This window comes from Polypterus senegalus, chromosome 14 (genome assembly GCF_016835505.1).
Source record: "Polypterus senegalus isolate Bchr_013 chromosome 14, ASM1683550v1, whole genome shotgun sequence".
NCBI classification, from domain to species: Eukaryota; Metazoa; Chordata; class Cladistia; order Polypteriformes; family Polypteridae; genus Polypterus; species Polypterus senegalus.
The window spans coordinates 106,063,476-106,090,144 of record NC_053167.1 but is presented as its reverse complement, the minus strand read 5'-3'; the positions used below and the strand labels follow the sequence as shown (position 1 = coordinate 106,090,144).

The window sequence follows — 26,669 nt, the reverse complement described above, 5'->3', positions numbered from 1 at the left end:
TCATTTTTCCTGTCTCACTTGTTAAGATTCCCCAGCCTTAACTGTTTATTTTAGTCTTAAACAGCTGCGTTCACTGTTTTTATTTGTTTTTAAATGCTGACGGAGCCAGCTGTTCTCCATTTAACAGCTGTGTGTGTTCATTATGAACCGTCCAGTTTAGCAAATTTTTGGAAGGAAAGTAAGGACAAAAAGGTTGAGTACTCAGAAACACTTGTCCTTTTTAGGTTTCAAATTATTTGGAAATGAAAAAATCTACGATATAAGGTTGACCTTACATTAGAAAGTTGAAACACTAACAAGTCATACAATTAAATAAGATCTGTGTCTGATTAAGGTGCTGGGTTGGAACAAAAACCATGTTGCTCACCCCTGCTCTAGAGGTTATTATTCTGTGAGCACAGTGGAATTGTCAAGGAAGAATGACAAGTATTTAGAAGTCCCTGAAATGACTAGAAGCTGTTATTTTAGAGAACACGTGGAGCCCTGCCAACTATTATGGGAGACATGCGGACCCTGTAATAGTGAATAAGAGGTCAGAGTTGCTGTAATATCTGGAGTCTCAAGAGAATACTCTAGAAACATGGTTCTAGTACATCTGAAGAGTTTTTCAGGCCCCTTCTTCAGGGAAGATTTAATCTTGTAATCTTGATTGCATCTTTCCTGAAAGGGTCTGAGTTGTCTTGAAAGCTTGCATGTTGTAATCTTTTTAGTTAGTCAATAAAAGGTGTAATTTTGCTTGACCTCTCAATAAATCCATAATGGCTAACATGGTACAACACCCTAGTACTAAAAAGCTTGTCTAAAGTATTCTCTCTCTAGTAGCACAGGGCTGGGACCTGTAAGGTGTGCTTCATACTCTTGGCTAGTCGAGTGTGCAGTTGAAAGCACTCATTTGGAAGGTGGCAGAGACTAAGGATAAGAATTAGAGAGACATGAGATGAGGAGAAGAGAGTTTAGTTGTTGTTAATCAAGTGGGCTTGACACTATACCAGATAAACAAGGGCAGAAAACACGTTTGATAGGCCTTGGTAGGCTGAGGGGAATCTGTTTTGTCTGTTTTATTTGTTTCTTTAACCAATTCCCTTTTTATGTATTCCCTTTTCTTGTTTTTATCTGTAATAATGTGTGCTTAGTTTTAATCTTTGGCCTATCTGAAATTATTTGGAGTCTGAGGATGGTACTGGAGCACTCCAAAACCTTTATGATTTTTAGTTTAATGGTTCATTTTTTCATCTTTTGTCAACATTTAGAGCAGTGTCTCTCAACCTTTTTGGTGTCATAGAAGTTGGTCATATTGGTGATTTATTGCACAATCATTTAATCGTGGGAGTTATCCCTTAGCAATTTGAGCAAAAGTGTCAGAAAGGAGGTGAACTGGGCCATGACCAATTGCACAACTCACTCATGACCCACTACATTATAATTAATAGGAAGTCACGACCCAGTGGTTGAGAAGCAAAGAATAGCAGTGTTTATTTGAGTAATCAAAAAAATAATTCACAGAGATTATTAACTGAGCTATAGGAAATGTCCCTATAAATAATTGATTTATTCCTTTTCCAGCTCTCATATCTTCATCTTAAATCTGGTTAGTTAAAGTCTTTCAAGATGAATGAGCACACAGAATGAAAAAGCAAATCCAGCAGAAATATAAAAAAATATACAACAAGTGATAACACAATAATGGTATTTAGATGTTTAAAACAAGAAGTGAGAGGCAAAAGGGTTGGGGTCCATCCGGGGACCTCATTTAGTGGGAGTGAAATCCTAGGAAAAAGGAAAAGCAAACTCCAGAAGAAAATACTGGGTGTCAGTTCCCCATTTATAGGCTGTGTTTGCCAGCTCTTTAAGAGTCTCCTTTTCCTCAGTTAAGTACTTCTCCCACTGGAGTTGTGTCCTTCTTGGTTCTGGATTCACAAATGAACATCAGATTCTCAAACTGTCATTCTTTAAATAGGCCCTGGGGTGAAAGAAGCAGTAGCTCTGGTTGAAACCTGGGTATGACTTTTTGAACTCATCACGGGACTGTGGATGAAAAGAAGACATTGGTGGCTACAACCCACATTGGATAGAAGAGTCACTTCAACTGAGCCTTGTAGATGCTTCTTGTGATAGTATATACAGAATATATTCATCCATCCCTTATCCAACCCGATTTATCCTAAGTACACGGGGGTCTGCTGGAGTCAATCCCAGCCAACACAGGGCGCAAGGCAGGAAACAAACCCCGGGCAGGGCGCCAGCCCACCGCATTGTAGAGTATATATAAGTAATAAAATAATCATGGAGCATAAACAGGAGGTCAAGGAAACAACCCACCTCCATGTTTGTTGGAGAACTGATTAGCAAGCAACATAATGCTGTCAATAGAACACCATGGCTGACAAGCAGATTCCTTTATAGGTGCCCTCCCTTTTTCTAAGGAGCCTAAGGATATATAAAATGAGTAATGCAACTGGTTGTGGCAGGCGGCAGGATAAAGGTTTATACAACTCTTTCCAGGAATTATGATATCAACATTGTACCACAACAATTCAGATAATTGGTTTCACTCCAACTAGTTTATGATTTTCTTCTGTCTATTTAGTGAAACATTTGAACATTAGAACAATTGTGATGAGAACAGGCCATTCAACTCAAAAAAACCTGTCCATGACATTCCCCTGGATCGTCCAAATTAACATCAAGTTGAGAGTCCAGTCATTAATCCAATATGAGTCTTATTCTGTGACAACAAAGCCACCACTAGTGATGAGAGAACTCCACTATATTTGTTTCACCCCGAGTCCTAAGATATCACAGAAGTGTATGTGAATATCGCTGAGCTTGTCAAAATGCATTGAAGTCAATGGAGAATGACTAAGTGAACTAGATTTGACTGAATTGTAAAGGTGCAATCATCTTTAAAGTGTCCCAGAGGCATTGGGAAAGGTCTGCCAACTATACTGGACTGATTACTGTGGCCAAGAAGGTGACCTGAGCTGTAACACTAACAGTGCCAACCACTGCACCACCGTACTTTCACCGTGAGGTCAAAGAAGAAAGAACGCAGTCAGAGATGTTCAGTCATACATTACATCAAAACAAAGCGGAAATTCCGAAATTGTAATCAAAAGTCAGAAAAAATATATATGTCTTTTAAAGGCAGAACATTCAGAGTGGCATGTCATGATTGTAGCCACTGGCACATTCTGTTTTTTGAAGTCACACTGAAGGCTTTCCAAACTATCTGTGATGATGCTTTGCACTTTTTCATCTATCAAAAAGATGGAAATGTCTTGTAAATAGTAATAAATCTTTCATTATTATTATTATTTCATAGAGTCCCCTGTATTTGGAGGGGTGGGGGTGTCAGGTCCTTCAAGGTTTGTCTTTTATCTCCACATGGCTAATTATACATGCATAGGACACATGCCTCCTTCTCCTATACTGATGTGGAACTCAGTCTACTCATTTGGTAACAAGTAGAGATAACTTGTTATTTATGCTGTATATATTACATTAAAATAAAATTTTGAGAACCTACATTATTTACTTATCTGTTCTACCACTAACTAAGTCCCACAGAGTCTGTAACGTAAATGATAGATAGATAGATAGATAGATAGATAGATAGATAGATAGATAGATAGATAGATAGATAGATAGATAGATAGATAGATAGATAGATACTTTATTAATCCCAAGGGGAAATTCACATAATCCAGCAGCAGTATACTGATACAAAGAAACAATATTAAATTAAATAGTAATAAAAATGAAAAGAATTAAAATAAAATTAATGTTCGCATTTACTCCCCCGGGTGGAATTGAAGAGTCGCATAGTGTGGGGGAGGAACGATCTCCTCAGTCTGTCAGTGGAGCAGGACAGTGACAAAAGTCTGTCACTGAAGCTACTCCTCTGTCTGGAGATGACACTGTTAAGTGGATGCAGTGGATTCTTCATGATTGACAGGAGTTTGCTTAGTACCCGTCGCTCTGCCACAGATGTTAAACTGTCCAACTTTAATCCTACAATGGAGCCTGCCTTCTTAACAAGTTTGTCCAGGCGTGAGGCGTCTTTCATCTTTATGCTGCCACCCCAGCACACCACCGCGTAGAAGAGGGCACTCGCCACAACCGTCTGGTAGAACATCTGCAGCATCTTACTGCAGATGTTGAAGGATGCCAACCTTCTCAGAAAGTATATTCTGCTCTGAGCTTTCTTACATAGAGCATCAGTATTGGCAGTCCAGTCCAATTTGTCATCCAGCTGCACTCCCAGATATTTATAGGTATGCACCCTCTGCACACAGTCACCTCTGATGATCACAGGGTCCATGAGGGGCCTGGGCCTCCTAAAATCCACCACCAGCTCCTTGGTCTTGCTGGTGTTCAGGTGTAAGTGGTTTGAGTCGCACCATTTAACAAAGTCTTTGATTAACTTTCTGTACTCCTCCTCCTGCCCACTCCTGATGCAGCCCACAATAGCAGTGTCATCAGCGAACTTTTGCACGTGGCAGGACTCCGAGTCATATTGGAAGTCTGATGTATATAGACTGAACAGGACCGGAGAAAGTACAGTCCCCTCGGCGCCCTGTATTGCTGCACACAATGTCAGACCTGCAGTTCCCAAGACGCACATATTGAGGTCTGTCTGTAAGATAGTCCACAATCCATGCCACAAGGTGTGAATCTACTCCCATCTCAGTCAGCTTATCCCTAAGGAGCAGAGGTTGGATGGTGTTGAAGGCGCTAGAGAAGTCCAAAACATAATTCTTACAGCACCACTGCCTCTGTCCAGGTGGGAGAGGAATGAACAACATTGCATAGCCGGGTAGTGGTCCCATCCAATGTTGGCTATTACAGCTCTGGGGAATGTCGCCATGGGAGCGCATAACATTATGGTATGCTGTGAAAAAAAATTCTCATTAACTGGCCCAATTATCTGTAAATAATTCAACAAACAAGGGTGAACACAGCAAATTCACTGTGAATAATGCTTTGGTGAAATTTGCTGATCAACACTAGTCACCACTAACCAGTAGTACCCCTTCAGAATGCGGCAGAGTGGGTCATGATGCATGAACACTCACTAATTGGGTCTGAATTTTCTGAATGATAAACATTTATTTTAAAAAAAAAATAGAAATACGTACATGTAATAATGAAGTTTTTTCCAGTGCAATTCTAAATAAATGATCTGAAGTTATTCCAGAAACAGATGGATTCAGCAATAATATAAGACCATCCATTTTCCAACCTGCTGAATCCAAACACAGGGTCATGGGGGTCTGCTGGAGCCAATCCCAGCCAACACAGGGCAGAAACCAATCCTGGGCAGGGTGCCAACCCACTCAGGACACACACAAACACCAGGGCCAATTTAGAATCACCAATCCACTTAACCGCATGTCTTTGGACTGTGGGAGGAAACTTGAGTGCCCACGCAGACACAGGGAGAACATGCAAGCTCCACGCAGGGAGGACCCGGGAAGCAAACCCGGGTCTCCTAACTGCGAGGCAGCAGCGCTACCACTGCGCCACTGTGCCGCCCCTAATATAAGACCACATTAACAAAATAAAAATGCTAAAAATGAGTTTCCATGCACTACACAACAAAATACAAGAATCAGTATTTGTCAGAGTCACTAGTATACTATCATCTTAGGAGTCTGGTCTGGTAAATTGAATAAGCATATTTGTAAAAATGTACAAATACAGTATAAAAAGAAACACAATATAGACTTACAATCTGCATGAACATAGAAATATGTTTATATTCAAACATGAGAACATTCAAAATTATTATTGTATTTAACTGTTTCATTCTGGTTTTGAACGCTTTTTCCATGAGACCTATTAAATTTCCATGTGAGATTTGTCTTAGAATTTGTACCAGAAGAATATTTTAGAATAAGTGGCAACCGAGGTGTGCTGGTTGGGTTGTTTTTTTATCATGCACACTTCCATAAGCTGCTTTCATAGAGGTCATTGACAGCAGGTAGGTTGCATCTAGCAACCTCTTCTGCGATATCTGAATTATGCTCTGAATGTTGCTTGTTATTTGAGCAGATGCAACACCAACCCAAGTGATTATGGCAGGTTTGGAATAAGTAAGGAGCCCCTATACAGTACTGAACGCATACCGCGGAGCTCAAGCAAGTTTGCAATGTATTGAAACTATGACGATTTAAAATGTGTTGTAAGGCTTTTATATACTGTTTGGGGTATCTTTTATCACTGAATACTGTGTAGGGACTTTCTTATTCACTGGGCTACTTGCTGAACTGACCAGACTAAATGGCACAAGTTCATCAAAAGTAAAGTTTCGCAATAAGCTGAAAACCAACCAATGCCTCCTAACAAGGAAACACTATGTTCAGTCTTGTTAGGTTTGTCTAGGGTACACCACCAGTAATGTGCTGATGTTTGTTAAGATTAGCATTTGTCAGTCAGCTAGTCATTTTAATTAATGTTGAGCCAAATTATGTCTGCTAATTTAATTTGAACGTCTTTCTAGCTTAGCTGAATTTTGTTAGTCTAACTTGTGGTCTGATTTTACATGACTGCCAGGAACCTTTCCTAAAAAGTCCATTCAGACTTATTTAATAAAATGAGTGGCGGAGAATTAATGTACTCACTACACATGGTGACTGCAGTTTTGAAAGAAATGAAATCAGGATAACAGGAAAAATATAAACTAGCCAAGATCATCTCTCAGGAGATTGAGAATCTAAAAAACAAGCTCAGTGCGCAAAAACCCAAATCACAATCAGTGGTGTAGCAAGAGAGTAGAAAACCAGGATATTCACATAAACTGAGCCAAATGATAAGCTTAAAGACAAAAAATACAAAAAAATATTTTGTAACCAGGCTTCAAAAAGGTGTGCAGAAAATGACACTAGAAACTTTTCAGGTTTAATCCACACACACTTAGACAATTCAGGAAATGTGTAACGCTATCCTTTTTTACCGGCCTGGTAATGATGTCATGTGTCGACTCTCCCGGCTGTCCTGCTTATTAGTAGCAAGTAACCGTCAAAACACCTGATTCAAAATGGCATTGCAGATAAACGTGATTTAAATAAGACAATGTTAATGAAGCATCGAAATGAGAAACAAATGTGACCATAGGATTCCTTGATGTCTAAAACCCCCAGGATGAAGATATTTTAAAGGCAAGGAAAACATTTAAAAAACAAAGGAGAAAAAGTCAAAACGTGACACCTAAAGGTTTCTACAGAGCGATGATCAGACGTATTTAAAAGTCTGAAACACCAAACGTCTGCAAACTGTTTGTCAAGTAGATAGTACAGTAAGCTTAAAAGTTACTAGACTTGTAATTGGAAATGCTATGCAAAAAGAGTGCTCAAAACATTTCTGGCAAGGTCTTGTCTTTAATTTCTAACAAATTCTGCATGTGTTTCAAACTTCATGGCCATCTCTTATAGTGTGACCGTTGTGGCGTCATATGTAACAAAGCACATGCCATATGTGCCTAGTAGCACGCAGCATCCCTGGGAACATAAAGTAGTGGCAGACATTAAAAAAAAAAAAAAACTCAAGTTTTAGTCTATAAAAATCATTATTTGGATGATTATATCAATTAGCTTGAATGTCACCATGTATTAAGTAAAGCTAAATATTTATAAAATCACAGTAATGCTTGCAGTTTTTAGAAACAGTCATGCTGAGACAGCTGAATGAAATCATTGGAATGAAATTGTTTTTATAAAGCGGTTGGCTAAAAACGTTAGTAATGACTTCTGCAGAGTATAGAATTCCCAGTTACTTTTATGACATATTTAGATTACCATTTTTTTCAACGTATTTCTATTTTCCACTATATAAGATGTACATATTTCCAAAGTACATATTTTCCATGAGCTGTTTCTAATTACCTGCTATAGAACCCAATGGGCCCTCACAGTTTATGGCTATAAAAATGGACAGTTTCTACTACTGTAAGTCAAAGCTTAGTTTCAAAGTGAATTTACAGATACTTCTGACTTGAATTCCTAAGGTAAATTCCATCTGCACACTTTAAGTACACTAAATATAAACTTTTTCATGATATCTTTGCCTATATACTGTTGAAAATTTTTCACATGTCATCTCAAAATCTCACAAGCATCCACTTCAGGGTCGGCTCCTGATTTGTACATGATGTTGTTTAGGTAGACTCCTGCCACCCGTGACTGTGAATTTGATTAAATGGATTTCAGATTCTTACCATTGTGTTTTTGAAATTATCAGCTATAGAGCCCGATAGGTTATTTCTTGGTATATAACAAATACTATTTTTATAAATTTAAAGTAGTGAGAAGTCAAGCAAAATGACACCTTTTATTGGCTAACTAAAAAGATTACAATATGCAAGCTTTTGAGGCAACTCAGGCCCCATCTTGGCAAGATTATAAATTTAAAGGAAAGCTTTTATCCAAAGTGAAGAACTTTGCAAAGCACACAATTTGCAAAAACGTCAAAATTTAATCCCTGAAATTTCACACAGTTATTGTCGAGCTTTTTGTAACATGGAAGCCAAAATGGTGCTTAACTATGTGTTATCGCCATGTGTTATCTACAGAGTTCACTGGCACTCAGTCTAGGGTTGGTTCCTGCCTTGTGCCCAGTGCAGCAAGGAAAATTTTTAACTTCCATAACTATCAATTGTATTAAGTAATGACTGTCCAGTTTTCATTCTGATATTAAGTTTGCAAAAATAATAAAAAAAACTTGAGAAGATGCCATTCCCAAATCATTGTAATTCAATTCTGGCTAGTGGCATGCTACAACCTTTCCTGGGAGCACTGAATGAAAGGCGGTGGTTAAACCTGGACAATGGCCCCAGTCCACCCACTGATCTATAAAGGACCAACTTAGAACTGCCAGATAATATAATTTACATATGTTTGGAATTTGGGAGAAAAACTGGAGGATTCAGAGGAAGACCTATGCACACATGGAAATTACGTGTGAACTCCATGCAGACAACAACTAGTTATGGGATTCTAACCCAAACCACTCTATCTATCATGACCTGGGGTTTATTTTTCATATGTTACTTTCTTCCTTAGCTTCTACAGTAACTGAAACTTTGTTTCAGGAGCTTTAGATCTCAAGGAATATCATCATTCGATTGTTTTTAGTTTGTTATGCATTATAAATGGTATTTAAAAGTAAAAACGTTCTTCCGCGGTGCCGTCCTGTTTTCGTTATTGGAGCCAAAACGTTTAGCACCCATAGTTAGGAATGTCTTCACAGATTTCCAGACAGTGTCTCCTGGAAGTCACATTAAATGACATCATCAATGTGGCAACTCATAAGCTGGCAACCATCCAACTTTGTGGATACAACTTAGCTAGTGTTTTTGTTTGATCACATAAAAGAATCTCTGGCTATGTAGTCTTCTCTTGCCCTTGACTAAAATTTACATCTAACATTTTAGCTTTGACTCTTCATTAGTTATGGTTTCTGACATTGTCACTACATTTTTCTACTTATGATTTTTGTGTCAAATTCTAGCTGTGCTTCCTACTCTTGTCTTGCTGGTTTTGACCTTGGCTAGTTGTTTTTTATGATCCAACTTATGACTCCATCGCTGCTGCTCTTTGCAGTCAGCACAATGTCTATGAGACTAGCTCTGATAAGTATGCATATTATTGTGATTAATCACAAAATATCATTTTTATTGTTGTGTCTCTGCATTTGAATAAACAGGGAATGATAGATAGATAGATAGATAGATAGATAGATAGATAGATAGATAGATAGATAGATAGTACTATATAATACAGTAAATAGATAGATAGATAGATAGATAGATAGATAGATAGATAGATAGATAGATAGATAGATAGATAGATAGATAGATAGAAGGTCATTATAACATTTTTTGTTTAATTCTTAGTTCCTATATGTTAATTTTGTCATTGCCAATTGCCTAATTTTTTCAAAGCCAATAAATATAAAGACAGATTCTAAAAAACGTTGGACAACTTTTTTTTTCTCTCATAATTACATTTAATGCCTTACAGCAACTAGGCAGCCACAGTATATTCAAGCTTGCAATCTTAACACAAACAACACTGCGGCTAAGCATTTGCCATTGCCATTAGTACAGTCAAAAATTGCAAGGGCAAGGTAGAATACAGCATAAAATTAATAATTTGAAGTAACTTTTGTTGACTGAGGCTTATACCGCAAACCAGACCACATGTTTGTAGTTGTATGTTTCTGTTGAAAAGAATCCATTGCATAGCAGATATTCCAAATATATAGCTTGCCAATGATGTGAAGATGAACTGGGCTGCTGGTACCTTTTGGCAAACTTATGGCTTTCTTCTAGACACTGCGTGGTATTATTCCAAATATCAATGTTATTACCTATTAGTCCTTTCTGGAAAACATCTGTTTCACATTTTGAGAATGGAAATTGCAAGATACAAACCAGAAGCTTGTAGTTTAAACAATCATTTCAGGTTATGATCAGCAAAAGTGTGACCAAAAGTGATTTAATGCATACCAGTTACAAAATGTCTTTTCAGATACTTAAGGCTTAAGCTTGACAATGCTTGGAGTTAACTTTATGGCTTTCGAACACATGCAAATCCTCTAGTGTGACGTTTAAGTCGGTGGTTTGGCATTAGACACTTCTGATTTGTTATTCACTCATTTATTTTCATTACCCCCATGAGTTAAGTTAACTTGGATCACAATCTGACTTCTGGACCCATGAAACCATAGACACCACAGACCATCCAAAGGAGAACTTTTTTTTTTAATTATTAAATGCCTTTTTTTGAAATACTAAATAAAATAATGTATTTTTTAAATAGCTTTGAACATTTAAGTTGCCTTTTTTATGCTCCTCTTAACTTGTGTCTATTCTTATTAGTTAAAAATTTTAAGAGTTAAGGTTGATCTGGTCTATTACATAACTGCTGGCTTAGTGTTTCTTTTGAATTTCTTTATACTTGTTTTTTTTTTATAAGGCATATTGAGACAATATTGCTCTTTTCCTAAACAAAGAGCATTTCTCTGTTTGCAATTAGTACTTGTTTGATGAGCTTTCTTCAGCATGGCAGTGCTCCATATCCAGAGGGTACAGTCAAGTAGACTAATCATGAATGCTTCAGTGCTTCTCTGCACTCCTTTCTTTTGTGTTTTTTTTTATTTCATTTTAGTTGAATGTACAGCCTTGTATCAGTGCAGATCGCTGGCACAGTGTAAACAATACATATTGATGCGTGTTTGCAATAGATTAACAACACAATCAGTGCCCTTAGCACTGCAGACACATAGAAATGTGTGGGGTTTGTAAAATTTGTTTATTCTGGAGTTATTTAATGGAAAGATCTTGTTTAATTAAATCCAAAAAGTAATTAAAAAAACAAGTGTATAACATCCCAAAAGAAGAAATTGCTTGTTGCTGCCTGGATGTGTTTGGCATTACTCTTTGAGAGCAAGTGAAGTAAAGTCAATTTTTAATTTGTGTAGCACTCTTCAATAAGTACAGCTCCAAGTGCTACAACAAACCTATAATATCAATTCAATAATCTATCTCTCTATGATAACAAAAAATCCTGCGATGAGGGGAGACTTTTTGGAAGATTTTTTCCAAGTCCCACGAGTTGACACCTTGGCCATGATATTTTTTCAAGTCCTGCCCTCCTCTCAAACATATTCAGCCACGCACATGGCTCACCTCTCATTTGTGTGAATGCTTTTGACAGACACAGTCTCTGCTCTCTCAGCTCTTTTAAATTTTAACGTTTTCCTCACTTTAAGTTCCCAATTAAAGAAAACTTATTATGTCCAAATCTTATTGAAGAATTTCATCCAGAAGGGTTATCAACAGAAGAAATGAGTACACGGGCAATCCTAGCACTGAGAAAAAATGAGGTCAAATGAATTAATGCCAAAAATGATGATCAGTTAAATGGCAAAATGGTTAAATGCGTATCAATAGACTATGCTGAAACAGTTGGTGGTGATCGTGCGGAAGATGAAAACATCAACTTACAACATCCCAAATAATAACTACAATCGTTAACACCGTCCAATCTTCCACCGCACAAATTACTGTAGAAAGAAGGATATATCCAAGAAAGGTAATGTAGTACATCTTCCGCGGATAACATTACAAAACAAAGGTGATCTTCATATGCCATTCGCCTTAAAACGTTAAAAGTTTCCCATTAGAATAGCTTTTGCAAAGACAATTAACAATTCTCAGAGCCAAACATTCAAAAAAGACCTTTTATTTAATAGAGAGAAAGAAACCAAAATTCACTAACGGGCAGCTATACGTTGCGTTATCATGATGAAAGTCCAAACACAGAATCAAAATTTAATGCAATATTGAGAAAAATGTAATTCAAAAATTGTTTTACTGAAGTTTTACAGTAAAAGTGTAAGTTTAAAAAGTATTTGCGTTGTAATTTCAAAGCCAAAGAGAACGATATTGTATTATGCAATGAATAACACTAACACAACATGAAACATAATTTACTTTTAAATTATTGCATTTTACTCTCTTTTAATATGGTTAATAAATTGTACAACCACATCCCCATACATGAGCAACAGAACCGCAAAAAGGCTAGCACGTAGCTCAGTTATGGATGTTGGCGACCAGGGAGGGCAAAGCCACCTAGTACTAATATATACTAATACTGGGTAGAGCCAACTTTTGTTCTCAAAACAGCTTCAATTCTTCATGACAAAGATTCCTCATTGTTCCTTCAAGATTCTTATCCATGAGCGCATCCATAACATGATTGCATCACACAGTTTCTGCAGATTTGTCAGCTGCAGATGTTGAGATCCTCCCATTCTATCACATCCCAAAGGTGTTCTATTGGATTCAGATCCGGTGACTGATGATCACTGAACTCATGGTCATGTTCATGCAACTGGTTGGAGATGAGTTTTGCTTTGTGACATGGTGTATCGTCACGCTGGAAGTAATCATTCCAACGATAAGTAGCTTGTGGAAATTGAAGGAATGCATAGGGTTGGTAACAATATTCAAATAGGCCGTGGTAATCAAATGATGATTGATTGATATTAATGGGTCCCAAGTGTGCCAGAAAAAAAATTTCACACCCCATTACACTGCCAGCACCAGCCTGTACCACTGGCACAAGGCAGATTAGGTACATGGATTCATGCTGTTGACACCAAATTCCGACCCTACCTACTGTATGTCTCAGTTGAAATCAAGATTCATCACACTTGGCTATAGTTTTCCAGTCTTCAAGTGTCCAGTTTTGGTGAGTCTGCACCCTCTGTAGTTTCAACTTTCTTTTCTCGGCAGACAGGAGTGGATCCCAATATGGTCTTCTACTGTCGTAGCCCTTCTGCCTCAAGGTGTGATGAGTTGTGCATTCTGTGATGCTTTTCTGCTCACTACAGTTATACAGAGCGGTTATTTAAGCCTTTCTGTAAGCTTGAACCAATGTGTTCATTCTCCTCTAACCTCTGTCCTCAACAAGGCATTTCTGTCTACAGTTCTGTCACTCAATATTTTGATTATTTCTCACACCTGATCTGTATCTGCAAGATTTTATGAATTGTGCTTCTGCGACATGATTGGCTGATTAGATAATTGCATGGATAAGCAGGTATACAGATGTAAATTAGTTTAAATTCACATTGTAAAAAGAGAGTGATCTAAAACTAATTAACATAAACAAATTATTACCATTTAAGTCCATTAATATTATAATTGAGATATGACCAGTTGACTATGGAGAACATGTGAGCAAATGTTCCTGGGAAGCCACAGCCAATTATAACAGATAAACTGTTACACTGTTCAAAGCAGTGGTTGAGAGAACTTTGAGCATCTTAGGGATGTTTTCTACTGTATGATTATTTTTTTCACTCTGACGCTATATAATGAAATTCAAAATTGTCATGTTGATTATAATTAACTATACATTTTTCTTGGTGATATAGTGGTTAGCACTAATGGTCTACAGGATGGTAATGAGACCATCTGTGTTATATGGGCTGGAGACGGTGGCACTGACCAGAAAGCCGGCGACAGAGCAGGAGGTGGCAAAGTTAAAGATGCTTAGATTTGTATTGGGTGTAATGAGGATGGACAGAATTAGAAATGAGTACATTAGAAGGTCAGCTCAAGTTGTACGGTTTGGAGACAAAGTCAGGGAGGCAAGACTGTGTTGGGTATATTGGGAGAAGGATGTTAAGGACAGAGCTGCCAGGCAAGAAGAAAAGAAAAATGACTAAGAGAGGGTTTATGGATGTGGTGATACAGGTGATGGGTGTAACAGAACAAGATGCAGAAGACAAGAAAATATGGAAAAAGTTGATCTGCTGTGGCAACCTAGCGGGAGCAGCTGAGAGAAGAAGAAGAAGACAGTGGTTAGCACTAATGTATTAAAGACCTAGTGCCCTGAGTTCAAAAGCCATGTCTGTACATTGTCAATGTCTATATACATTGTCTACATGGTTTAGTGAATTTTTATCTGGATATTCTGGTTTTCATCTACTGCATTCTTTTTATGATACATGGTAATTGGAAATTGGTCCTCCATGTGCTTGAGATGTCTCTCTGATGAACTGGTGCGGTTCCATGGCTGGTTCCTTTTGTGCCTGATAATAACTGGAATATGTTATAGACAAGGTAAAGTCTACATCATAAAGTTATAATGTGATGTTATAAACTTTGCATAATAGAGTTATAAAAATCTGAACCAGACAGAATGATGGTTGGCTGACAGAGATTATATAACAAGAATTAACCAATCAAGACATGCACAATTGTGACACTCCAGTAGCTTCTGATATACAGTGCATCCTTCCATCTTGTAACCCAAAATGTTCAATTCAGATGTTTCTATAAGCAGGCCCTGGTTGCAAAAGTAGAAGATATGGGCCTGTCCTGAATGGGTCATCTATTAATGTATCCCTGCTCATAAAACAGCCACATATTCACTCAGATTATTTCAATTAAGAGATTTGAAATACCCCGGTATCAACTCTTAAAGTGGTGGGTATAATCAAGACTGTGGAAAAAAGTAATGCCACCCAGGTGAACTATGTCTTACTTGTGGTGTTTTTTGGATTTATATTTAATGCAATGAGATGGACAGTGCAAGGATACAGAGACATTTGAAAAGACAAAGAAGCAGGAATAGGTAAAATTCTAAGATCAAAAGGAAAGTTGACCAAGAAAAAACACAAAGCCAAAGAAACTCAGGAAACATGCTAAGTGAGTGAAAATTTATTTATTACAAATACCTAAAAAATTAGCAAAATTGACCTCAGACAAATTTCAGGTAATGACTGCGTGTTGGCTATTGCTGAGCAAATGGAAAAAAAAAGTATTGGTCTTTAAGTTGGATTGATGCAAAGCATGATGTTACTTCCTCTTAAGGTGGAACCTTCAGATGTAGTTAGTTTCATTAATGACCATGACCTACTTCAGATGAAACATATTCAGGAATTTTGTCAGTCTCAGTATATTTCTCCCTGAACTGAAAACAGTCATGCATAGAAGAGGCCGCTCATTTTAACTAAGACAAAAAAATAAAAAGTAAATTGACAACATCAAAGGAGGTCCTCCCCTAAAGGAGAAGAGGAACAGACAGAGGAAGTCCACAGTTTTAATTTCAGCATACTGCATTTGTGAATGCTCACATTGTTCAACATGTAAAAAACAGAAAATACCTTAGTTGCTGCTGCAACATCTTAATCAGCAGTCTAGGCTAATTCATAAAAAACTCAAACAGATTGCCATACTGTTAAGTAATTGTGAAAACCTTCCTTGTCACAGCACAAATTTTCTGTTGTGTTTGTCCACACGGTTATAAAGGACTGGGCTGTAACCCTGATCTGGTCATTGTCATTGAAGAGTTCACATAGTTTCCCTGTGTCCATGCAGAATTTTTCGAGTCTGGTTTTCCTTACCTCATGTGAAAAACATGAATGTTATTTCCACCAATAAATCTAAATTAACATAGTGTGAAAGATTGTGGGTCCAGGATTGACATCTGATTTCCTTCCAATATCTTTGAACTCCCATGATTCTATTAAGATTGTGTGAAAATGGATCAGTGGATACACATCTTATTGAAATTTCAGTTTTGTTGATGTTAGAGCTAAAGTCATCATTATGCTTTTCACTTTTACCAAGACTTTATAACTAAAAATAACTAAGTAGAAAACCAATGGAATAGTTTTAGGAAAAAAATAGTTAAAATCAAGAATCTTTCATGTCTTTGTTGCATATGTGTATCTAACATTTATAATGAGCATTGCAACTATGGTCAGATTTTGCCTAACCTGATATCAGTTGAAACAATTCTGATTAGCCCTAAAAAAATTTCAGCTGTTCTGTAAGAATTCCCTGTAGTTTTCTCAGTTGTATATTACACACATACACATATATATATATATGAATGAAAGAGAGAATATATGAATGCCAGACTATGTCTTAAGTATCCATATTCATAACTGCACAACATGTTTAATGCATGAGAATACTGAGCTCAGTCTGTTTATTTTTTTGTAACATCTTGGTCTGTTCGTAGTTGCTATGCTAGCAAGACAAGTTTTCCAACTTCGGTATTGAAGTTTAAATTAAATTAATTCAATTGAAATAACTATATACTAAGCGATCTTTAGTAAAATAATAATAAATCAAATATGTTTTCTCCTACATATTAGTTTTATAAGGGCACATTTCAATATTGATAGTGCAGAATAACAAGCATACAATAAGTGATAGAATATTTCATATCAAATTCAAATTCAATGCCCTTCCCAGCCTATCTAGAGAGCTGTGAAATTAAATTGAATAACCAATGGAGTTGTCACTCAAACAAATGAAAGCATCTAGATGAGTAGGAGAGGCACAGCATATTTATTTTTAAACAACATTATTGTTGTTGTATTCTGTAAGTTGAATATGTATAAACATATAATTCTCTACCCCAAGGCTAACCCAAGACTGTTTTAGCTGCATGCTTTCCACTTGTTCTGTGTACATTATTAACTGAAAATGCATCTGATTACTTGTAGCATACATTTCTTATTTCTTTCAGTCCAATTTAACTTTATATTTCTGATAACATGCCTATAATTCTGTTTACAGTTCCATATGAACAATGTGAATTCTCGTGTAGTTTTTTAAGCAGTAATTGGAAAGCTAAAGCCGCTTGCAGTGTAGATTATCACAAAGGTTCTCCTCAGTTTTAATTTGAGAATCAGACATCATAAAATTGTCATTTTATGTATTAAATTCAAATTATATAAACATAAGCTCTGAAAATGAATTTTGTAATATTAAGTTGCCTATAGAAGACATAATAATCTATACAAGTGATTGAGGTATCATAGTAAAAAGTAAATCATAAGAATCTGTTGTATGGTGTTAGAAGATTAAAAAATCCTCCCATTTGTTTTGTTTGCTAATTTTAACATTTATCAATGGTTCCCAACACCATTCCTGTCCTACAGGTTATGTCCACAGTACTATGTTTTTAATTGGAATTTGTATTTTTAAATGAAAATGGTTTCTATTCACATTAGTGCTTTCACATCATTTACGAAAAGATCTACTTTCACATTAAAACAAAAATGCATATGATAGACTTTCACCTATGTTGGGGATGTACGAGGTGTGATCAAAAATATGGTGAATGTTTTAAAAAAGAAACACTTATTGCAGTAAGAGATTTACAACTACTATTCACCCTCAAAATACTCTCCCCCACTTCGAATGAACTCATCCCAACACTCCTGCCACCTTGCGAAGCAGTTCTGGAAGTTTTCTTTTTGAGAGTGTCTTTAGTTGGGCTGTCGTGGCTGCCTGGACGTCATCAATGAATTGAAATCATTTGCCTTTCATGATCATTTTCAATTTAGGGAACAGCCAGAAGTCACACGGTGCAAGATCCGACAAATAATTTGGATGTGGACACAGTGTAATGTTTTTTAGAAATTGTCATACTACTGTAGAAGGGATGTGTGACAAGGATCTTGTCATGATGAAGAATGAAACCGTTTCAACATTTTCCTTGGTTATTGATGTTGAAGGACGTCCTGATCTTTTTCTCGTCTTCAACCGAGTCAGATCCATTATGAAATCGATCAAACCACTTGTAAACAGTCTTAATTGTCGGTGTAGTGTCACCATAAACCGATTTTAACATCTTATGGGTTTCCTGAGCTTTTTTTGCAATTTGAAACAAAATTTCATGTTAATGTGTTGCTCGATATCCATTATTAACGACAAACTTGAAAAATACACTTGAACTCAACGGTGGCTCACAAACAACTGACAGTATCAATTGAAGAAACTTGTCACATACTCGGCTCTAAGATGGACATGTCAGAACCTGCATTGAATTGTTTTGCATTGCTCTTGGATGGTGCTCTGCATCAACATTCACTGCACTTTTTGATCAAACCTCGTACACATTTCCGCCAGGCACAGGATTTACTATCATTTGACAGCTTTAGCAACCTGTATATCATTTGCTTTTTGTGCATGTATGCAGCATTCAAACTGTAACAAACACAATTTAGGTGCATACAGGTAAGCAAAGCAACAAGCAACATGGAAAACAATTTGTCTGTGTCCACTATGTTAGATTATTGTTTTCATCTGTGAAAGGTGACTGGTCAAGGAATGAGATATTGTAGTGAGCAGAATCCAATCAGGGAATGGCTACATAATAAGCACAATCAAATCAGAGCACAAGTTAAGCCTGTGTTTTTAAAAGTCTACGTTTTCACCAATTCACATTTTCAGAAGTATACGGTTCTGAAGAGTGTTTTCAAAAGTCTCTGTTTTCAGGGTTTAAAAACAGGGGCAGTGTGAAAGAAAGGTGAAAACAGAGACTGACGTCCATGTTTTTAAACTAAAACATAGTAGTGTAGATGTAGCCTCAGTCTATAGCTGTTTTAGGCAAGCAACAAATAGATTAAGGTAATTTTATTTGATTAATTTATGCTACTTTGTTTATCCCCACTTCAGATTCTTGGTCAATTAATTTAACACTTTTAGGATTTTCTCCATCATACTAAGAAAAGGCTAGCTGCCAAATCAAAATCTTTATAAATATATTTAACAAATTGACAGACAAACATGTCTTTTAGAATACATATTTGTGGAAAAGTAAAATGGGCTCTGCAAACTGAGGAGAAACAAAACAAAGTGAAGATAAGAGTACTGACTACAACAATTAATAGAGTTTTTAACATTTCACCACTTTGAGTATTGAAGTGGAAATAGTAAAGAGAAAACATGTTGTTTCTGCATTTACACATACAATCCTTTTAACACCGTATTTTCCAGTCTTTTACTGTATATTTAAGCTGAGCTGGTTTTATGCATTTTCTTGCTATTTTGACTTACATGTACTCAAAACGCTTAACGGCAATTTGTCTTGTACTCTATTTGTCAAAAGGGCCTGTTGGACTGTTTGATTTGTACTGCTGGTCCCAGAAACACTATTGCACAGATAGATTAAGAACCAACATGTGGACTGTATGCATATTTGAAGAATTGACATTGACATCATTCCTCTCTTGAGACAGATGAAGACCTCACGAAACAGCCATGTTATTTTCCATATGTCAAAAAATGTTGTGATGCCGGGGATAAATATTCAAAGGCTGATTTGCCTTTCAATAGACAATAATTTTAAAACACTACTGACATGACATAAGTGAAGTGGGAGTATCAAAATGAGATACAAAAAGCTATAAAATGTGTGCCAAGACATTTACAATAAAACATTGATATCCATTTTACCATCAGACAGCTATTTAAAAAAGCATACAGTGGAATGGTTCCTCTTTGGAATAAAAGTTTTGTGCTGTACTTTTCATAATGAGGGTTACTTTGACTGCTTTGAAACTGACACTATGAATAGTTTCTTGGAATAAGTACGTTTTTGTGCTTCTGAGTCATATTTAAAGGAAATATGAAATATGAGCAGTAGTTTAAGTGTTTTAGCAACTGGACTTTTATGAGTTTCCTTTTTTTTATATCAAGTCAGCCGCCTAGCGAGTGATACAACATATGACAGCACACTTACAAAGTGTTGCAATTAATTATTTCTTTCTATACCACCAATACTATTTATGTATCACAGCTGTAGTCTCCTAAACAGATTTTTTACAGAGGTGAGAGTCAGCTCAGTTACAGAAGCTCTGCTGGGCTTTCTTTTTTTTCACGTAAAAGTATATATGAGGTAAATCCTATCTCTGTCCTTAAATCAGGATTTAGACTGACACCCTTTCTTTTGTTTTCCTTAAAGCTGTTTTTCCAATATACCCACAGCTGACCCACCTAACTTGGTGTCATCTATATATATAATTCACTAAGGGTACGCAAGAAAGTGAGCAAAAGCAAGACAGAGCCCCGCCCGGCAACTCTAAGACCATGGGATACCCTCGACAGAGCCCCACCCGCCAACTCTAACCCTCCTACCGCGTCATGGGATATGCACGACAGAGCCACGCATTCCAACTGTAACCGTCCTCCCGAGTCCAGCGTCATTCTCGAGGCACGCAACACCTCACCAAACACAGCCTCAGTCGCTTTCGTCTGTGCAAAAGTCCACATGCACCTCTGAGCCACGTTGACTTTACACCGCACGCAAGACAGAGAGCCACAATCGCCAACTCACAGAGCCAAACTCTAACTAAGGGCAAGAAAGACAGAGAGCCAAGACAGAGAGCCATGCCCGCCAACTCACAGAGCCCCGCCCACCAACTCTAAGACCATGGGATACGCATGCATTTAGTGTATAAATTGATATAAATAATTGCATGTAAGCAATTTGCCAAAATCTGTTGTTTTTAACCGGCACCGTTTAAAACATTATTGTTTTTTCATCAGAAAACCCGGTTTCCACGTCTACCTGCATTAGTTTAAATGGCACTTTTACTACTCGCAATAGGGCGGACGCGCTGACTTATCGTGTCGACTGGGCAACACAATGAATGCAGCGTCTATCTATATATGTCTATGTTTTCTGTAGTCTGCTACAGGAAGGTATTCTCTCGACCATTGGCATTGGTTTCACTGCTTGCTATTTTCGTATACTGCGACGGTGGTTTCCTAAGCCTTTGTTATACTGAATTCCTTTCTCACCGTTTTCTGTTCCTATTCTTACACTGCCGTATGCTACGGTGGGCTTCGGCTAGTATTTTATATAACATATTTAACAAATATAAACAAAGGCATTTCAACATAGTTATAGCTTAGTGAGAAACATGAGAAGAAGAAGAGTACATCTCTGGAAGTCTTTGCATGGCATTTAGTTTTCAAAGGGGGTGAGCTGGAGTTATCTGAGCAAATCAGACCCTGAGCCCCTCTTTTTAAAAATTCTGTCTTACTGTGCATCTCTCCATTTATTTATTTATTTTATTTATTTATTTATAAAGCACATTAAAATGAACATCAAGGCTGACCAAAGTGCTGTACAATAAAAAAAAAAGAAAACCCAACTTATCAGACACACACCACCAAAGGGTAAATGAATCAGAAACACATAAACACATAAGAACTGAAAAGATTCTTAATAAAAAAAATATACAGATAACCAACATATCATAATGGGTTAAAAGCCAGAGAGTAGAAATGTGTTTTTAAATAGGATTTAAAGACAGCTAGCGAAGGAGCCTGCCTAACGTGCAACGGCAAATTGTTTCAGAGTTTTGGGGCTACAACTGAAAAAATTCAATCACCTCGGAGTTTGCATCGTGCCTTGGGACCACGTAAAAGCATTGTAGGAAAAAAGTCCGGAACTGTTAAAGATATCCAAATGTGGTCCATCTTACTTTAGTCTCTCTTTTTATATCAGCAGATTCAAAAGACATTGTGCAGCAAAAATATTTAAAAAATCATCCACCTTAATAAAAGAATGTGTCTGCATGTCTGTCTGTGTGTCCATCCGGTTACTGTGTCTCAGTCATTTTAAAAGATGGTGCATCACAAATATTTTTAGTAATAAAATGCAATGCATTTATTATTCCAATAGATGATACATCGCAAACATTAACCCTGCTTTTACAAATCCCATGTAAATGGCATATAACAGAGACATAGGCATTGTGTGATGCACAGCAAATGTTAACACTGAGGTCTACGTTGAATATTTAGATTACAACCCATCTTAGACTGGTAGATCAGCAAGTTTAAGGGGACATTTAACATCTGCAGTTAAAATGGTAAGCATGGAAAGCTCTGGACTGAATCAAGATGTTCAATAAAAAATAATTTTCTCATGAAAGGTGCTAACACTTTTTAATTTTCAACACGTGCCAAGTATAAATAGTTTATTATAATAGTATCTCATGATAGATCACTGTACAAATGTGTTAGCACTCCTAATTCTCTAATTCATACATGTAATTCAGATCCATTATTATTTAATCAGCAGCATTTCATCATTTGGCCAAGATGAATTTTTTGCACATATATAAAATTTCCATTTCATAAACCACATTATTGGCATTACTGTCAGTCTGTGTTACTAAGCACTACTAATACAGTAAACTTTGAAAGTTATGATTATAATGTAATTATACCAAAGGGTATTAGCAGCAATGATTTATTGCGTGACACTTTAATCAGTCTGAGCAGCGAGTACAAGCTAAGAGTGGGATACGAACCATGAACAACCAGTAGCTTTTGAACACAGGAGTCAGTGTGATTTGTGAAGAAATACTTGACTCGACTTAGAGCACTCTTCTGACATGAAGATTACTTCAAAGCATTTCCAATATTTTAATTAGTAAAAATAAGTCAGTGTATGTGGTGTCAGTTACTCTGCCACTGCAGTGTGTTCAATATACTAGTGGGATGAATGAACATTGTACACAAAAGAGTATCGCTGGTAACACTTTACTTTAGGTACTGCAAACATTCATCTATTACTCACTTACTGTTATGTAACAAGTCCTTAGCAAACACTTCTTTGGGTATTCATAACGCTTGCAAAGCACTAGTTAAGTGTTTCTTCATCTCTGCAATGTGATCTACGAAGAAAACCTCACTTTATATTTAGGATAAAACCTGTGAATCCTTCCTATCAAGTACTTTTACCATCATGTCAATAAGCACCACTGCACAGAGATGAATAACCTGTCTACTGATGTTTAATAAGTGTTATGAAGACCAAAAGAAGTCTGTGTTATGGTCTTGCTACATAAGAGTAATTGATGCTTTTCTGCAGTACCTAACTAAAATGTTACCATTACTTTTATAAATGACGATGTATTTTTGCTTACTTTTCTTCGCCACACTGGTGTACCTATTCAGGACACTCTTCATTCACAGTTGGCAATCACAACTGGCTTTTTGGAAATACACTAATACCACTATAAGTATTACTTCTTGCAGTGCCTCATTACAATTCTTTTTGCATCTGTCTTTCACACAGCTTAAGCCATTAATTGTCACTTTCAACTGTTCGAGTGAGGGAGTAGGCAGATTTGTATAGAAGACCCTAAACTAAACAAGTCAGTCAGAAAATGGACGGATAGGTGGACTTTTTTGTTGAACTGTTAGACCATACACTGGTTCACTGGCCACAATACTCAGGAGGCCTGGGAGGATTTGGTGGCGGGAAACTGTATATTTAACTTGGAACTCTTATTGGCCAATTCCCAGTGGATCTCTGTCTGGAAACAATATTAATATTCAAACTGCAGATGGATTTTGTCTGCTTTGAGTACTTAAAAAGAAACTTTATCCCACTACTTACCAACAAAGACTGCTGTTGATGAAAGCCGTTTGTCAGGGTGAGCCCCAGCCTTATTGTGTCTGTCCTTTTGTTGCCTACTCCTGTGCTTCATCTCAAAATATAAATCTGTTTGTTCCTCCCTCTTCCTGGTGCAAGCTAACCCAATCAATCTAGAGCAGCGATTCTCTCTGTATAAATTACAATGAGAGTGGCAGAGAGAGAGAATGACAGAGGCGCCAGCCGCAGCTGAAGCAGGTGTTGATCAAGGTTCACAAAACCATTTGTTTTTCTTTTTTGATTTTGCTGCAAGTGCTACACAGCAACCTCAAGCTCTTTAATTAGGCCTGCAAAGGATTAAACCAAAATTAGATCACAGATTTTACAATAATACATACAGTATACCATAACCGCACCGTTTTAAATTCCTTTTTATACCATCCTTTAGACTACAAGGAGGAAACTCTGTCATTGAATGCAGAACATCCTTCTAGCTGACAATACTGTACAGCTTCCCAGTTTTATTTCACATCTGTATTTTATATACTATTATATTAGTTAGATTGGATTCAACTTTGTTGTCATTAAACACAGTACAGGTGCCATGACAACAAAATGCAGTTTTGCATCTAACCATAAGCACAGATGGCAGTTAATGGCAAGTGATCAGATAAACATAAATATAAATCTATGATGCAATGAGGAATTTGTACAGACAGGAGTAAGTCAAGACTATATACAGAATGACTAGTGAGAGTTACAATATGAATATGAATATATAGGATGTACATGTATGATTTAGGGTGAAGTGGGAATGGTGTAGGTGGCCTAATGCTTGGATTCTGAGTTCAGCAGGGTGACAGCTACCAGACAGACGCTGTCCCTGAGACATGAAGCCTCCTCTTCCACCTCCCAGAAGGTAAAAGGCTAAGCAAACTATGGCTGGAGTGAGAAAGGTCCCCAGTGATGGTACTGTATGTGCCCTCTGTAGGCACTGTCTGTGCTGGAGGTCCTCAATGGCAGGTAACGAAGCACCAATGATGTTCTATTCCTGCTGCAGAGGCTTCTGGTCTGAGAATATGCAGTTACCATACCATTCTGTGATGCAGCTGGTCAGAATACTCTTGACGGTGCAGTGGTAGAAATTCGCTAGAATTTGATGAGACAGATGGACATTCCTTAGCTTCCTCATAAAGTAAAGAGGCTTCTTGACGCTTTGGAGGTGTTAAGGGAACATGAAAGGTCCTTAGAAATATTATTAGCACATTCTAAAAATTTGATTCATGGTCAGGCTCACTGATTAAAACTAAGCTAAGTGCCAAAACTGGCAAAAAAAAAAATCTGATGAAAATCTAAATATCAAATGATGATTTAAGTTGTAAATGAATAGTCAATTGATGCATTTTGTATTTAAAAGAAATAGAATGTTATAATTTTTACTCCAAATTCTCTCATTTTTAGGACTTACTGTAACTTAAAAATACATTATTCAAGAAATAGAAAATAGTCTCACTTCCAAAATGCAGTGCAACATTCATGAAAAAGCACAACTACTTCGACCTGACTGATAATACAACTAGTTTGGCTTATATGTCTGTCACACTCTTTACAAACACTAGAGTTCCATGCATGAGTGCATCCCTAAAAATGGAAATTACCGGTCAAGTCATTGGGATAACAAGATGCATGTACTCCCACAAGAGCTCTCCAGGAATGCCTTTATAACATGTTCATCAGTCATAGAATTAGACTGATAAGACCTTGACCATTGATCTTTATGAAAACTAGTTTCTTCCCAGTGCATCATGGTCAATCAATCAATCAATCAACATTTATTTATATAGCACATATTCATACAAAAAATGTAGCTCAAAGTGCTTTACAAAATGAATAGAAAAATAGAAGACACAATAAAAGATAAACATAAGTCAAGCATATTATCTATGTAAATGTGATAGTAACAATGATGGCAGGAAGTGTGATATGCCCAGCAGTATAGATCTAAGCGGTCTGGTGCATCATGCAACAGGTCATCATAAAACTTCTGTTAGTGATTCCAACAGTCTACAGAGAAGTTTTTATTTATGGATCACTAAACTAGTCTTGGGCCTAGTGACTCATGAAAATGAGACCATTCACACTGTTGTTATTATATCTACCACTGACATTTAACCATTGTTTAGCATCTAATATTGGCTTGTAGAAGCAATTAAATTAATGAAACAAGCCCTGAGAAACCAACGTTGAGACTTATGACCACTTGATTTGCACAAATAGATGATCTGGACAAAGGTGCAATCATGGTAACTTGGACTGTGTTGTCTATGTTAGTCAGTTGACTGTGTTGCTTTTTAGGTTCAGTTTGACTGTGTGCTAACAAGTTATTGAGATCCTGTCAACGATTGAAAGGCCTTAACTTGCATTTTACACTGCATGTGGCTATCATTTCCTGAGAATATCTAATTGGTTTCCTTGGCCAGTCATGTCCCCAGACTTGTCTCTAATGGAGCATATGCTGGACATTTTGAGGCACAAGACATAGTAAGAAGCACTTCCTTTGTGGGTTATTGCTCTTTTCTCAAAATTTGGAGGTGGCTCATTCACAGGTTAACCCACTTCCTGTTAGTAAGCCAGCACTTTCAAAAATTTTCTTTAACAATTAAAAAAGTACAATTGAAAAGCTGTACACAGCAAAACTGGACAAAGGCTTTCTCATGGAGGAATTCTATTATAATTACCAATGTACATTAGTTAAGTTTCTTATGCCAATATGCCAACAGTTTCGATTAACCTGACTTATACTATTGTTGAGTGGTAGAAACACAGGAGTCAAAATGAAATGTTGGGGTGCCAACTGGGCCAACCTGTTTATTTGATAATACAGAAACCAAAATGAACAGGCACTAAGATCAAATGAAAAGTACAAAATATCATTAATTGTTAGGCTAGTTT

The 26,669-nt window shown here is 36.9% G+C and overlaps 1 protein-coding gene across 3 annotated transcripts in view; it reads left to right on the top strand.

The window, feature by feature from the left end:
- The window catches only part of LOC120515258 (collagen alpha-1(XI) chain-like), a 286,385-nt gene that overhangs the window by 35,432 nt on the left and 224,284 nt on the right, over positions 1 to 26,669 (top strand). The window lies entirely within an intron of this gene.